A 10,436-nucleotide genomic window follows, 5' to 3' on the forward strand; every position below is an offset into this window, starting at 1 on the left:
TCTTTAAAAAAAAGAGTACTTAAAAATATTTGGAAAATGGAATTGAAAGATAAGCTTATTTTGATGCAAAAAATTTTGAAATACATGCAAATAGGGGCTTCTCAAAAAGTTCATGGAAAATGTGCATTATGAAAAAGCTATTCATGAATTTCAAAATCTTTTGTGCCAAAATACACATACTTTAAAAAAATGTATTTGGGGCCAACGCTGTGGCACAGTGAGTTAAAGCCCTGGCCTGAAGCGCCGGCATCCCATATGAGCACTGGTTCTTGTCCTGGCTGCTCCACTTCCGATCCAGCTCTCTGCTGTGGCCTGGGAAAGCAGTAGAAGATGGACCAAGTCCTCGGGCCCCTGCACCCGCGTGGGAGACCTGGAAGAAGCTCCTGGCTCCTGGCTTCGGATCGGCACAGCTCTGGCCATTGCAACCATCTGGGGAGTGAACCAGCAGATGGAAGAACTCCTCTCTCTCTCTCTCTCTCTCCCTCTCTCTGTAACTCTGTCTTTAAAATAAAATAAATAAAATCTTTTAAAAAATGTATTTATTTAGCTAAGAGGCAGAGAGAGAGAGACAGAGAGAGAGACAGAGCTCCCATCTGCTGGTTCACTCCCGAAATGCCTGCGATAGGTAATACTGGTCTGTGGGCAGGTGCCAGAGCCAGAAACTGGGAATTCAATCCAGGACTCCACGAGGGCCACAAGAACCTGCTTAATTGAGCCATCACTACTGGATTCCAGGGCCTGCCTGAGCAGGAAGCTGAAGTCAGGAGCCAGAGCCAGGTATTGAACCCAGGTACTCCTATGTGGGATATGGGCATCTTAACCAGAGTCTCCACAACTAGTCCCAACACCCACTCCAGCTTATCTCTGAACTTCAGTTTTCCACTGCCTTTTTGAAGTGTCCTCTTATGGTCCTCCTGGAAATGCTAGATAGCTAATAAATGATTTGCAATTAAAGTGACAAAATGAATGGGTACATTTCAAACAGCCACAGTGTCTGGGGGATGATATTTAAGGCCCAGCCTTCACTGTTTCTCTCCCTTCTTCCTCGCTTCAACCAATATGTAAGCATTTACTGACCCTTATTGTGCTAAACAACAGGGATATAATGGTGATGGAGATCCGGCCTCGCCCCCCATAGGCGGGAACCCCGGAGTTATAGGAAGGAATCTCCCCTGGCTTTGGGGCTAGGGACTGACCTGATGGATGAGTGGGGCTTAGCTGCATGAAGATGAACGGGGCAAGTGTATGAGCTAGAGGAGCCGGTGTGCACAAAGCCACAGAGGACCCATGTGTTCTTTCGCTTTGGAAACAGAAGCCAGCCAGTTTCCTAACTCTCAGTAGCACGCCCCATTCAAGTGGAGCCCTTGGGGTTGGAGGAGGGAACGGTCACGCTCAATGGCGCGCTGGAGCCGGCTTGGTGCTCAATGAGGTCAGCTTGGGAGCTTGAAATGGACTAAGGAGGGAGCATTTCTACCACGGAAATTGGCAGCTGCAATCAGTCAGGGTTTTTGCATTTCCTGGAAAGCTGGTTGTTTAACATTTACCAACACACTGCTGGCCCCTGGTTCCAGAGACTCTCCTAACGCACACACTTGTGATATGGCTTTAATTCTGCTTCTCACCTGGAGCTGAACACACTGTGCCTGCCTGATCGTCTACATCCCCCACTAGCAGTTGCTCCTGAGCAGGAAGTAGGCTGGAGATGGGAGATGAGCAAGGGACTGCCACTGCCATTGTTTCCTCGCCCTAGTCTCCTTTGACTGCGAATCTTGCCACGTTCACACGTGCTAGCATCCTGTGAGTTTTCCCACTTTTGCAGCTTTTAAAGTCAAACATATGTTGAAAAATCCACCGACTGTTTTCCTCAGGCATTACTGCTCATTAACATGCACCTAGCCTCCCATAGCTCCATTTTCACACCTGAAATTTGATTTACATGAATAAATCTTTGCATATTCCTACTTAAAGCCATCCAGAAGAAACCAATATTTCCCTTTCCAAAGCAGATTCCTGCTACACAGCAACCTGCTTGAAATCGCATCAGAGATGAACACCACATTCAAAATCCACCTTGCCACAATGACCCAGTTTCCATGGCAAAGGTGATGATGGGCTATGAGCTTATAAGAAATAAGGACTGGACCAGGGGTAAGCTGGGTTTAGCATGAGGCACTTTGTCATTTTCAGTCATTGGCCTTCCCTTTTCCCCCTCCTTTCTCCTTATTGATTTGGCACAGATTTATACACCCAGTGCACACTGGGCAATTTCCCTGTCTCCCTTTGTCGCTGGAGGGGAAGAAGGGAAGGCAGCAAAGAGAAATGAAATCCTATGCTCATGGTGAATGGGGCAGATTTGGACAGGACTGGCTCCATCTGCGTGGTAGAGGAGAAAATTCTTCACAGCTCACGGCATGCTGGGAGTTTATTTGTTTTTGACATTCACTGCAAATTAGTATCTTCAAATTTTGTCCATATGTTTTTACAGCAAGAAGAATAATTCTTGCTCTAGAATTCATGCAGAATTCATACCAAATGTTTTGGAGAATTGCATGAATATCTAAACCTTTTTTTTTTTCCTATATATTTAGATGCGGATGCCTTAATGCACAAGCGCTAAAACCACTTCTCAGAATGAATTGAAATGAAGCAAAGCTGTGCCCTTCTAAGATCCTATCAAGGAAATAAAAGAAGCAACAGAGAAAAGTGTTGGATTACTCAACTAATCTGATGGGACAAGACTCCCTCCCCTGAATCGACTGTTTTTATTCCTAATTAAATTTTTTGTCTGTGGTCAACAAGCCAATAGTAAAACTAATACAGCTTCAGTGTCAATATCAGTACATAAAACAGTAGGATTTCTTTTGAAAGAGGGAATGTTTTAAAGTTCATATAAATCAACTTTCTAAAAATGCCAATTACTTGACTTTCCCCATCATTCCCCACACTTTGTTTCCCCATTTCCAATTTCAAAGTCAGTGCAGGGCAGTCGAAAAAGCATGCACTTGGGCTGAAACCCCAACCTCGCTGCTTTCTGATCATGTGACACTGAGCATTTCACTGAGTCTCTCTAGGCCCCAGTTTCCCTATTTGTAGAATTTGGAGTAATAGTATCTATCACTTAGTATTGTTGCAAGAATTCAGAAAGATAATGTATGTACAGTATCTGCTCTGAGCAATATAGATTTGAAGTTTTGTTTCCTATGTTTAGGTAAGAAGTTCTAATTCATAATATGGAAATATTTTTAAAAATCACAATTCAAGGGGCCAGTGTTGTAGCACATAGCATTAAGTTGTCACTTGTAATGCCAGTATCCCGTATTGGAGGTCTGGTTCACGTTCCTTCTGCTCCATTTCTGATCCAGCTCCCTAAGGCCTGGAAAAGCAGCAGAAATGGCCCAAATGCGTGGGCCCCTGCTATCCACATGGGAGACCTGGATGGAATTCCTGTCTCTGTCACTCTGCCTTTCAAATAAGTAAATAAATCTTTAACAATATATTTTTAGGGGCCAGTGCTGTGGTGCAGTGGGTTAATGCCCTGGTCTGAAGCACCGGCATCCCATATGGGCGCCGGTTTGAGACCGGCTGTTCCACTTCTGATCCCACTCTCTGCTGTGGCCTAGGAAAGCAGTAGAAGATGGCCCAAGTCCCTGGGCCCCTGTGCCCACGTGGGAGACCCAGAAGAAGCTCCTGGCTCCTGGCTTTGGATTGGCGCAGCTCCAGCCATTGCGGCCATCTGGGGAGTGAACCAGCAGATGGGAGACCTCTCTTTCTCTCTCTGCCTCTCCTCTCTCTGTGTAACTCTGACTTTCAAATAAATAAATAAATCTTAAAAAACATATATTTTTAAATAAATCACTTTATAGCAGGGACTGTGGGATGACAGAGGTAGTGGAAGTAGAGTCCTCATACCAGATATTCAAGTCCATGTTCTTTTGCTATAAAGCACATAAGGAGAGTGAGGCCATGGTTCTAGAGGCATGTCTTTGGAGACCTTTCTATTCAAGTGAGTATTTTGTATTTTTCTAAAAGCTTCTCCCTTCCTTTTTTTACTATTTCATTTCTTAATTCCTCCTCCCTCCTCTCCCTTCACCTCCCCTCCCCTCCCCTCCCTTCCCCTCTCCTCTCCTCCCCTCCCTTCCCCTCTCCTCTCCTCCCCTCCCCTCCCCTCTCCTCCCCTCCACTCTCCTCCCTTTCCCTCCTCCTTTCTTCCCTTCCCTTCCCTTCTCTTCCCTTCCCTTCTCTTCCCTTCCACCCTTCCTACCTTGAGAGTGAGAAATATATCAGTATTACTCTGAGTAATCCCAATTTTAACCATTTCAAATTGTCTATCCTGTGATTCCATGTATTAAACATGAAAGTCATAGCAAAAAACAACCTCCAGAAATCGGACTTCCCTTTTTCCCATTGACCCCCCATGGCTAGACATGATTCTATCTTTGATCACAACTGAGTTTTATCATTTATACTTTCCATTCTAGATTGGCTTGTGGCTTGCAGAAGATATTGTAGGTGATTTACTATGTATTTGTAGAATCTTGTTTCATGTATAGACATTTTTACATAAAATCATGAACATTTCCATAGCTGGAAACATTGCCAGTATAAAGTAATTCTCCAAAATCCACCCTGGAGCTCTCAAGAATTCAATCCCAGCACATCTTTCTCAAAATCAAATCTAAAGTGACTTAAGAGCCAGATGGGCAGGGGCCCAGCATGTTCTATTCATGTCAATTGTCCCCCACACCCCATCAGTTGCTCACAGTCTGCCCTCTTGGACACCTGAAGGCTATTAATTGGCTGCCATCCCTCCTAACAAACCCTGCAGGCTCTGGCCCTCCCATCTGCCTTCTGTGGCCCCCCAGCCAGATGGGATCAGACATCCACCCAAACAGAAATGCAAACACCACTCTGCTTCCCGTCCTGGAAATGTCATCTCAGGGACAGAGGCATGTCCTTTTAATCCCTAAAAGTGCAAATAGGTAGGTATTTTGCTCCTTCTAACTCATGATGCTCCTTTGTTTTGGGCTAGAATGATGGCAACTCAGCAAGGGAGCTCTTTGCTTTATGTAGGAAAGAGGATTTTATTAGTAGTCATGCATGTCTCTAATGAATGAAAAAAAATAAATTATTTTTAAAAAGTGCAACTGGTTTGTTACTTAACATCTTTATCAGTCAGGGTCCTTCAGGAAACAGAGGGTACACTCAAAGGGTGACTGAAGAAAAAACACCCTTTATAGAATTGTGCATGGGGGGGCCGGCGCTGTGGCGCAGCGGGTTAAAGCCCTGGCCTGCAGTGCCGGCATCCCATATGGGTGCCGGTTCTAGTTCCGGCTGCTCCACTTCCGATCCAGCTCTCTGCTATAGCCTGGGAAAGCAGTGGAAGATGGCACAAGTCTTTGGGCCCCTGCACCCGTGTGGGAGACCTGGAAGAAGCTCCTGGCTCCCGGCTTCGGATTAGCTCAGCTTCCGCCATTGCAGCCATCTGGGGAGTGAACCAGTGGATGGAAGACCTCTCCCTCTGTCTGTAACTCTTTCAAACAAATCTTTAAAAAAAAAAAAAAAGAATTGTGCACGGGGCTAAGGGAACCTGGAAAGTTGCTGATGCACCTCAGGGAATGACAAAAGTAGGGCACCATTACCAGACAAGGTTTAAAGGGCAGGAGAGGGTGCTGTTGCCAAAACCCAGAGAGCTATAGCTGTGGGAGAGGGGCTACGTGTTGGAAAAGGAAACTGTGGCTTACAAGGGGCTAGGGTGGGGATGACATACATTTCTAAACCTCTGTCCTGCAAACCCTTAATTTCCTTCAGCGCCTGACACTGGCCAACCCAAGCAACAGCCAGAGATAGGTAAGTTCAGGCGATGCATTGCTATAGAGGTCAGCCCCAGGGCACAAGGAAGGAAAGAGAAAGGGGGAACATGAGTGCAGAAGAGCAGACTGAGACAACAGGCAGATCATCTTTTAACACAACTGAAAATACAAAACTGATGAAAAGATTGACCGAGGAGGATTAAGGAAAATACAGGATGGGTCTGGTCAGTAGAAAAGGTAAGGAATGAAGGGAAGAATTGAAGGACAAGGAATTCTGTCTAAGTCTTGGCTGCTTTCCAGAGTGGAATCCAAGACATTACAGGGAACTTTTCATTATACCTCTGTAAGAAAAGACCCTCCCCCAAATGACCCCCACCTTCCAAGCCACACTTCAAAACACAGAGGTCAATTACTGGCTGAGACCACGTGCTTGGATGGTCAGGCCTTCGGGCCTCCTACAAGCAGGCAATCAACCCTCAGATAGACCTATTTCGCTGCTGAAGAAGGGAAGGAAGAGGATGTCAGTTATCTTTGGCTACATAATAAGTCACTCCAAAAGTTGCTATAAAACAACTATTTTATTATTTTTCATGTTTCTGTGGGTTGATGGAAGTTGGGATAGGGCTGCCTTATGTACCATGTCATATAGTCCCATGTCATGGGGCTGTCTTATGTACCATGTAGTTATGCCCATGACTGTGTTCACTTGGAAATTTGGTTAGGCTAGGAACATCCAAGCTGGCCTCTCAGCCTCCAGGGTTTCCTCTAGAGCCAACATAGGCTTCCTTACTGAGTGGCAATGGGTTACCAAAGAATGTTCTAAGAAGACATGTCCTAGTGTGCCTACATTTAACAAGTCTTTGCTTGTATTTTGCTTGCTAATGTTCCATTGTCCAAAGCATGTCACATGGCACATGGTCAAACTCAGAGTCACTGTGGGAGAGGCCTACGTGAGGTCATAAATACGAGAAGATAGTACAACTTATTAAGCACAGCGGTCTAACATGGGGAGCAAGTGCACAGTGACCCCTGTTGTTGATTTAACAATTGACACTCTTATTTATGACATCAGCTCTTGACATATGCTGCCAAGGTTATGGAAGCCTTTGTGTGTCTGTGTGGGTGCAAACAGTTGAAATCTCTACTTAGTGTGGAGTTGGTCTTCTGTATATAAAGTCAATTAAAAATGAATCTTAATGGAAAGTGGAATGGGAGAGGAAGTGGGAGGTGGGATGGGAGTGCAGATGGGAGGATGGGAATGGGGGGAAGAAACACTATATCCCTAAAAGCTATACGTGTGAAAATTTGTATTCATTAAATAAAAACCTTCAAAAAATACAAGATATAGTCCCTTAGGAACTACCAATGTGACAGTCTACCACTAACAAGTTTGAGGACATCACTAAAGTGGAACAGTACACAAAAGGATCTAGAAATCAAAATTTGCTGAGTGTCCTGTTACTTTAGTTTTACAAAGACCTATACATGTTGGGTTCAGATAACTTGCTGTGAGCATGAGCAGTGCTGCTTCCATGCTGGGTGAGGGCTTCTGTTTTTGTTGTCAACTTGTGTTTGTATTTCATTATTTGAAATGAAGGGGAGGGGAATGAGAAAGATCTCCCATCCTTTGCATCATTCCCCAAATGCCTACAATAGCCATGTCTGAGCCAGGCCGAAGACAGGGGCTAGAAACACAACCTGGGCCTCCCACATGGGTGGCAGAGACCCAAGTACTTGAGTCATCACCGGCTGCCTCCCAGGTGCTCATTAGCAGGAAGCTGGAGTCAGAAGCAGAGTCCAAACACTCTGAAATGTGTTGACAGCATCCCAAGCAGGGGCCAAATGCCTGTGCCTATGAGGGTTTCTTTAACATGGAGTAATAATGTAATTCTCTGTCCAGGAGGGTCACAAAGAGAGGTATTAGGGTAGCAGGCTGGCTGTTTAGGTTTGAGAAAAGGGAAAAGGGCTTAAGTATGGAGAGGACTGGCCAGATGGAACAGGAGGATGGAGCTCCAGGTCATTTTGCACAGACTAAGCTGTCAGCACAGAGCTCATGGCCAGATATTCACCTTGGACCCAGGAAAATGGAGCTCAATGGAAATCAGGATTACCTAAGTTTGACAAAATCAGAGACATTGATCTACCAAGCAGAAAACATTCTGTTCACAGATAGTTTGTAATCCTGAAGCTTATGAGTGGGAGGATCCCCAGAAAATGACTCCCTTGCTTTGTGATGGAATGTTACTCCTCCCAACCAGATTGAGGTTAGTGGCTGTGGGTGGGTATTCCCAGATTTCTCTGAGCTCTGAAGGGACCGCAGTGTGTAGCTGTGGCGCACCTTAGATGAACAGATGTAAGTCCATACTGCCATGACAACATAGGCTATTTGTGAGGGAGGTGTACTCTGGTGCCCACCTGGGGGACTTTGGGTTTCCTCCAGTGTCCACTTCAGCCTCAACATGTCCTAACAAGACCTATACTTTCTATTTGCCCTGGAACATCATATACAGAGGGAAAAGTGTAAACACATAAGCCATGGTGATGAAGGGTGCAGACTGAGAATATGCAGATGAATTCCAGACTTCAAGCTTCCAAATGAAGATTAAATCAAAGAAATCCTTTTCGTGCACTGCTTTCTAGGCCAATTTATGAGTCATGTAACGAAACTGGTCTTTTTAGTTCATGTCTACTAAAACTGAGACTAAAAACAGCATTACCAGCCTTGATCACAAACCTTACATAACTGATCAACTTTTAAAAAAAAGATTTATTTATTTATTTATTTGAAAATCAGAGGGAGAGAGAGAGAGAGATCTCCCATCCACTGGTTTATCACCCAAATGGCCTCAATGGCCAGGGATTGGCTATGCCAAAGCCAGGAGCCAGAAGTAAGGAGCTTCATCCAGGTCTCCATCTGGGTGGCAGGGACCCAAACACTTGGCCCATCTCCCACTGGTTTTCCCAGGGCACTAGCAAGGAGGTGGATTGGAAGAGGAGCAACCAAGACTCAAACTGGCACCCATATGGGATGCTGGCATCACAGTTGGCAGCTTTACCCACTATGCCACAATGGCAGCCCTTCTGATTGACTGTTTTTTATAGAAAACTTTTATTTAATAAATATAAATTTGGATTATAGCAATTCTTCCCCCCATAACCACCCTCCTACCCGCAAACCATCCCATCTCCTACACCCTCTTCCATCCCATTCTTCATTAAGATTCATTTTTAGTTACCTTTAACTGATTGACTCCTAACTTGTCTCATTATTCAAGTCTACCTGCAAAGAAAAGGAGATGGCCATCCCTTTGGGCTGAGAGAATGTGCCAAAGGCACTAAAAGTTACTATGAAAAAGAATTTTAGAAATTGGTTGGAAAAATACTTTGAGTATTTATGTTTCAATTTCTAGTATGTTTATCTAGTTTTCTTTTTAACCTCAAGCTATATTTTATTGAATGGCTAAAAGATCTGTGTCAATCAGCCTCTAAAATGCCCCCACAATTGTCTCTGCCTCTTAATAGCCACATCCTTTGATTGGGGGTGGATTTAGCAACTTTCTTTTAATAAATAGAAGATAGCAAGGATGATGGGACATCACTTCTCAGAATAGGTTACAAAAAGGCTGACTTCCATTTTGCTTGTGATCCTTTACACATTCTCTTAGAGTCTTCACTCTTGGGGAAGCAAGCTTCTATGTTGTAAGCTGCCTTCTGGAGATGCCCATTGGACAAGGAACTAAGAGAGGCATTCAGCTAACAGCCAGTGATTACTGGTGACCCTCAAACCCAAAACTTCAGAGGCCCTGAATAATGTTAACAATCGTGTGAGTGAGTTTGGAAGCTGATTTTCTCTAATCTGGCTGTTTTGGAAAATCTTGACATATGAAAACTAGCAGCTAAAGGCGGGAGATACTGTGAGACTGAAAAAAAGGGAAAAATCCAATATTACATAGAGTGTAATTGATTGGGGTCAACTTGTGGACAGAAGTGTGGTCTCAGGGCTGGCACGGCGGCACAGCGGGTGAAGTCTCCACCTGCAACACTGACATCCCATGTGAATGCCAGTTCAAATCCTGGCTTTTCCACTCCTGATCCAGCTCTGTGTTAATGCACCTGGAAAGGCAGAGGAAGATAGCCCAAGTATTTGGACCCCTGTACCCACATGGGAGACCCAGATCAAGTTCCAGGCTCCTAGCTTCAGCCTGGCCCAGCTCTGGCTGTTGTGGCCATTTGGATGAGTGAACCAGCAGATGGAGTCTCTCTCTCTCTCTCTCTGTCTCTTTGTCTCTCCCTCTCTCTCTGTAACTCTGCCTTTCAAATAAATAAGTTAACCTTAAAAAAAAACCCACAGAATTGTGGTCTCAGGTGGCCACAAGACATGTGGATTTCTGTGCTCCCAGTCAGTAATCAGAGGTTTATATGTGAAGCTAGACAAAGGTGCTTTGCAAATAACCTAAGTATAGCAGGATTTTCTCAAGATATATTAATATTTGACACATTAGAAATGGGACATTCCAGGGTCCACTTGACATCAAGTCTATTTGGTTATCTTAATGACTTTGTTTATTACATAAGGTGGTAGTCAAGACCAAAATGGCTGTGGTTCATGGCAAGCTGAATTTCTAC

This window comes from Lepus europaeus, chromosome X, assembly GCF_033115175.1.
Source record: "Lepus europaeus isolate LE1 chromosome X, mLepTim1.pri, whole genome shotgun sequence".
NCBI lineage: Eukaryota > Metazoa > Chordata > Mammalia > Lagomorpha > Leporidae > Lepus > Lepus europaeus.